The sequence below is a fragment of the Copidosoma floridanum genome, unplaced genomic scaffold, assembly GCF_036245765.1.
Source record: "Copidosoma floridanum isolate Cflo_tuat_1 unplaced genomic scaffold, Cflo_Japanese_pri ptg000029l, whole genome shotgun sequence".
Lineage (NCBI taxonomy): Eukaryota > Metazoa > Arthropoda > Insecta > Hymenoptera > Encyrtidae > Copidosoma > Copidosoma floridanum.
In genome coordinates, this window is record NW_028321906.1 from 3,294,348 (window position 1) to 3,301,290 (window position 6,943).

Sequence of the window (6,943 nt, forward strand, 5' to 3'; positions counted from 1 at the left end):
GATGAAGTTGAAACCAATGAAGTTTGTTTAGATGATGACATTGTTCACAATAAAAAAAAAAAAAAGTTTAATGATGTAAATACTCATAAAGCTAAACACGAAGAAAATTATGTCTCCGATGCTACAAAAACTGTAAAAGATAAAAATGTTTCCCACAGAAAATTTTGTTCAGCCGCTTGTGAACAATACACTCGATCTCTAGAGCGTCAGATAAAATTGTTACAAGAAAAAATCGAATCTTCAAAAAAAGTTTGCAAAAATATTAAGCAGCAAAATTTTAGATTAAAGCAGCGTCTAGATGTAGAAAAAACTAAAAAGCCAATAGATATTAATGATTTTATAAATGATAAAGATTTTACTGAATCTCGCAAAGCTTTAGTATCTATGCAGTTTAAACCAAAAAATAAACACAAGTTCACCATTGATGAACAAAATTTATGTAAAATAATGTATTTTCATTCAGCTGCTAGTTATAATCAATTAATCAAATTGGGTATTAAGTTAGCCGGAGAATCTACAGTTAGAGGTTGGATAGGACAACTAGTTAGTAAACCTGGTTTAAATGACAGTATTTTAGAAAAAATCAAACAAAATCTAAGTGAACTACCTGCAAACGAGCGCATATGTGCATTAAAATTCGACGGAATGAGCATCAAGAGTATAGAAGAATATTCAACCAAGTATGATGAGGTTGAAGGTCCAAAAGATATAGGTGGTAATATTTTAAGTACTAATATTGCTAAACATGCTCTTTTATTTTCATTGAATAGCTTAAATGCCAAAAATCCTTGGCGCCAACTTCTTTGTTTTAAACTTAACGAAAATAAAATGAGCGCTGAACAACTGAACAATATTGTACGTGAAATATTAAGTGCTTTATATCAAATAGGTGCACTAGTTAAAATTATTGTTTGTGACCAAAGTCCAAATAACCAGACGTTATTTTACAAATTTTTGAAAGTAAGCATAGAGAAACCTTTCTTTGAGCATGAAGGCAAGACAATATTTACAGCTTTTGATTGGCCACACCTCATCAAACGTTTGCTTTATCAATTACAAACACATAAATATATTTATGCAGACAACAAAATTATAATAGCTTTCGACGATTTATTAAAAACATATGAAATAGATAAAGTGAATGATACATCGAATTTGTTAGCATTTTCAAAAAATAATCACCTAAAGTATAATAATTTTTATTCCATGACAGTAAGTTCAGCTTTTCAACTATTGAGTAGACGAATGGCTGCTGCGATAAAAACTGCTGGTGAAGCTGGAATAAAAAGTGATAAAACAGGGTTAACGTCGGATACGTGGAAGCAGTCGGCTGAGTTTATTACAATAATGGATTCTGTTAATAATGCGTGTAATTCCTATAAAATATCTAATGTTAAGAAGCAAAAGCGTCCAATATCACGTTTCAACCCAGAAACTGAAAAATGTCTTCAGGATTTCGTGAAATGGTCGAAAAAATGGACAATACACTCTGTACGTGTGAGTAAACGTGGAAAACCAGAGCGAAATAGTAAACCGCCATGTTTCGTTGGCTTACCTCTGACTGCAAATTGTTTATTAAAACTCTTTGATAATATAAAAGTAGAATGTAACGACCAGGACTTTGAATTAGCAACTGATCTTTGTAACCGAGACGGCGTCGAAAATACTAATTCAAAAACACTATACAGTAGCTTAAGTGAGCTTTGAAACAAAAATGCAAACCGTAAAAAGCGTTAAATTTTTTTTTGTTTGAAACGTTTTTTCAAATTATTTAACAAACAAAATTAAGTCTTATAAGTTTGATAAAATGCTTTATTTAATGTATTTTAAAAGAAACACTGCGGCTGCTGTAGAAAGTTCACAAATTCATGTCATCTCAAGTTTGTCACATGCTTTAAATATGTAAATTTTTGTAAGTAATTCGAATTTCGATGTAAATAATGAGTAGACTATAAGGAATTATATAAAGCTGTGAACTGTGATAGTTGATTAAACAAAAGTATAGTGACGTACAATCGAAATTATATGAACTTGTTCGAAGATATTCGTACCTCAGTATCAGATGTCGAGATCCCAATAAAATAATAAATGATATTTGGACACATGAGTGAGTCCCCCGCTGTTCTACTCTACTCATTTAGTTTAAAGCGCTATTGAAAAATAATGGGTTTAGATAGGAAAAAAAGACTTTGCTAAAAGGGAATATAATATATCCTCGAACAAGACTTTCGTATGATTTCGATTGAACTTCACTAAAAGTTCGTTTACTCAACAATTATACTTCACTGCCTTATTCGAGGATATTTACTGTGTAGATATTTAGAGTGCATCTAAAATACAAAATGTTAAAGAAATATTATTTTCTTTATTGATAAATACATGTTTTAGTCTTCTCCTCTAGGTTGGATAATCAAACACATTTCTATTGCCTTACAGCTGGATATTGACTAAAAAAAAATTCTAACCCTTAAAGGTCTATTATAAAATCTTGAGAAGATAAAAGAATTCTTTGACCACCTTGCTGTCCATTTAATTGTATCAACAACTATGCAAAAGCTCTTGAAGTGGACACGTGTCTTATCTAGTGAGATGAGCACGTGGCTTTAACTCTTATATCCTTCATGACTGTTTTAAGTTAAGCACTAATCGTGTTAATGGATAAGTTATCTGGAGATTAGAATTAGATAAAAAAATTGAGTCTCATCACCTCTAGGAGTCTTATAATCTTTGTACATAGGAGCATAAAGTTATGGTAATACAGAGAACCATATTCTTGAGTAGAGAAAACGGGACATATGAGTATTGAGCTCTTGATTTAGTTAGATCTTGAATTCTAATCTCCACACATTTGACCGTATCTCTCATGTTCTTTTACTATCTTATTTTAATAAAGGCTAGAGTTTGGTCTCCACCCGATTAGATATAGTGGTTCGGCGGTTGCCGAAGTACCGGAGGTAGGCCTACGGTGTCAGTGTGAGGGAGCGAACGGTAGGTCCGAGGTTGCCTGTAGTGAACTTGTCCGATAGCCACCTTAGATTTCTGATCGGGTAACTGCTGATCCAAGTGCCAAAAAACATGGTCATCTTGAGCCTTAATCTGCAAAGTTCCAATCCGCACTAGAATTCCAATAATTTGAAAATATTCGTAGGGTCCTAAGTAGTTGAGTATTTAGGAGCCGTAGGTCTATTTCTAAGAATACCTTTTAAAAATCTTGTAAGTAGATTTTCTTGCATGTGGGCCTCAGAGTTAATCAAGGGTATCGCCGCTTTTAGTGCCGTCAGAGTTCCATTAACTACGCCCTCTTTAAAATTTTCAGACCATCTAAGACTGAGTGCACTTAAATCGAGAAAGGGTTTTTATTTTGCGCCTGAGAAGTCTTACCAGTATCTAAGAGCATTATTATACAATTTGATGGTATTTTCTTACACTGATTAGATCGTCACTTTACCTGTACCTAGGCCTATTTGATGATATTTTTTTATACTAATGAGATCGTCACTTCACCTTTATTAAGGCTTAGTCCCTGATGGAAGTAAGATGACCTGATACAATTCCTGTCACCAGGATAAGGCTCTTTGCTAGTAGGTGTATTATTATCCTGTAGATAAAAGAGAATCAGATGGATCTCAATAAAAAGTTTTGTCTCAACGAGACGCTTAAGCTCCGGAAAACTGCGTTGGTCAACGGGGGATGGGTAAGATACCATTGGATTATTCATCTTTAATTTTCTTTGTTTAAACTTGTTTTTTGTATAAATCTTAATCTCCATTTGTGTTGTCGATAAACAACTTATGATCCAACCGATTCTTATCCATATCGATCTTTAAATCTATAACCATTTTCATTAGAGCATCTAGGCTTGCTGAGATATTATCTATAAAAATCAGGGATCTATTTTTGTAGCACTGAAAATATTTTTATTTGGGATATCAACAATTAAGTTCAAAATTAGATGATAATTTGACGTTCTAGCAAGTGAGCTAACTTTTTCCAGAAAAGAGCACGTAGAAATCAGTGGTACTACTAAGCTTCATAAGCTCTTTATTAATTATGTGTTGATAATCTATTATTAAATTAAACGATTTTTTAGCATTAGCCTCCGAACCTCGATTTTATACGTTTCCGAACTTAAGATTTTCATTGATCGATAAAGTTCGTCTGAGGTTGACGCATTAGTTTGTACAATCTCTTTGTGAAAAATGATTGGTAAACATCCTTTTACATTACCAATCATGATTGTTAGAATCCATAAGAACACGCACAACAAAACATGAATACAATGTATGAGTCACGTATAACTTGCGTTAATACTGCAGTTGACGAAGAGATGTACATCTTTCGACAAGGACTTAAGTTGTAAGGTAGTGTCAATTTCCTCGTTTAAGCATGATGGCTCGAAGTGAATAATGTTGTCTAGAGGGATGGACTGCAAACTTTTATCTCTTTCTGCTTTATCAATGCCAGTGAATGTATGAACCACAATTCTCTTTGCCACACCAGGTCCCATGTTAAGTTCTCCTTTCTTTGAGCACCTCTCAAGAAAAAAGACACATCCATTTCCACGTCATCAGCCTTCTCTGTCTCTCACATATTCCTTGCAAAGATGAGTTGGAATCCTAGTCGACTCAGTCAACCTTTAAGGAGATTTCCAACATAGCGATTGTCTCCTTAATTTTCACTAGATGTAGGGCTTGGATTTTTTCTGGTGGCCTCTGTTGTGCCTGAGCTTAGGTATGGTCTGACATCCAGGCTTTGGCTTCATGGTTAACTTGGACTGCTTGATTGCTCCTTAGATTTTGAATGCGTAGTGTTGGTTTAGTTTAGGTTTTTTCTTCCCTGCAGGGAGATTTTCTGCTTTCCATAGGTTTGAGATAATCTGGCTGTGCCACTGCGTCACTGTGCTTATTAGCAACCGTTGTAAGCTCTGATCTCTAAAAAATTCTCTTTGGTCCTCCGTGGAACTTCTTTCCGAGCTGTTCCGAATATCAGTTTTTTTACTTCATTGCGTGTAATGTTGTCATATACCATCAAGACATTTTCTCAGTAGTGGGCTTTAAACACAGAGCAGTTTAAGTCTATGCTCTTGTGGGCTTCGTGGCAGTTAACACATGATGGTGTTTCTACTTCCGAATTTCTGTTTTCTTGCTTCGCCTTAGCGTACACAATGCATATACCCTCATCGTTGCAGCGCCTGGCTGTGCGCCTGAAGCTGAAGCATCTATAGCACTGCATGTATTAAGTGACGCAGGGCTCAACTTATACCTGCTGTAAAGCAAGCCTTGATTTTCTAGGGTAAAGTCTATCTTTGAAAAGTAAGGAAAATGCTCTTACTAGCAATCCACTTGTCATCGTTGTAACGTTGTACCCGGTCAGTTTAGCACACGCACACTACTAGCCCGAGTACAATGCCACAGGTACTGCTGTGCGGCTTTGGCCTCTTCGATGCGACCGTCGTACCCCGACGCCGCCACCCAAAGTGCCCCGCACAGCAGTTATTAATAAAACTTATTAATCGATCAAGTAGCTAACCCTTAGCGAGCCACTAAATTCCCGCCAACGAGCTACTAACAATGCCCCCCAGGGAGCCACTAATAACTTTCCCCGAAGCCACTATTCGCGACCCGGAGTCACTACCAGCTATGCTCGAGGAGAGCATGAAGTGCACTTTGCGACCCGAGTTTCCTCTAACCACGCGTCGCGTATAGCCACTAACACCTGGTCCCAGGAAGTCACTACCTTGGAGTGAAGGAGACGGAAATGCGTCGTATTCACTCTAACGCGTACCCTGTACCCACCACCGCTATCTCTCATCAACAGATAAAACGTACTCACGGGCTTACTATTGACCTTCGCTACCAAGGGACTTCTAGTCCTGAATGTCGGCTCCGGCTTCGGTCCTCTTGTAAACTCCTGCAGCCACCTGATCGCACCCAGCCAGCCAAGACCCTCAAGCTTCCTTTCCGGTCACAAGATCCTTACAGGAAAACTCTGACAAAATTGTAAGCCTCACCGTAACTATCGATACTGCTCCAAATCTCTCGTCTTGTTTTTCCACAAATAAAAAACGTAACAAGAGATAGCGAAAAATTGAACTGAACTTTTCCAGCTACTTTTCCTTGCTCGATACCGCGGAAAAATCTCTACCAACAATCCTTGATCGATCAAAATAAGTGAAAAAAAAATTTTTTATTAAATTGATGAAACGAAATATAAATATAACATAAAATAAAATTACAAAAGACATGAATATATACAATGGAATGAACAAAAAATGAAATAAAAAAGGGAATGAAAAACAAGAAATGAAAAAAAAGAATACAACAAGAAATAAAGAAAAAAATAAAACAAGAAATCAAAAGAAAAAAAACAAATGAAAAAATTATAAAGGAAATTAAAACAACATACCAGGGGGTATTAATGGGTCATAGGACCCACGGTAAGAACGAAGTTCTTTAAACATGAGATGGGTATAGACACAATTTCTCAGGTAACAAGGGGGTCGCTAGACCCACAGGAAAAACGAAGCTCTGTAAACGTTAGTACTGCATTCATGTTGTTTACTAAAACAAAAACTTGAAAAACGAATGAAAAAAAAAAAAACAATAAGTAGTTTAGTACTCACGATGGTTGAACTTCGTGAGTACTGTATTTATGCACCAGGTTCTCACGAAGTTCAACCATCGTGAGAACTACTCTCTCCCATGCCCCGCTCCCCGCTCTCCGCTCCCCCCTCGCCACCAAGAACCGGGTGGACACTTTTGCGTTGCATCAGCCGGTTTTACTCGCCTCTAGACTTCCGATACGCAGCTGTAGAAGTTTCACTTCAAAAAAAATATACATTGTACATAGTTTATGAGCTTCTATAGCTTGTTCAAGGTCTCTGCGCACCCAAAGTGTTCATTTTTCAACGAGTTTATTGAACCGGTTTAACGGCGAAAACCAT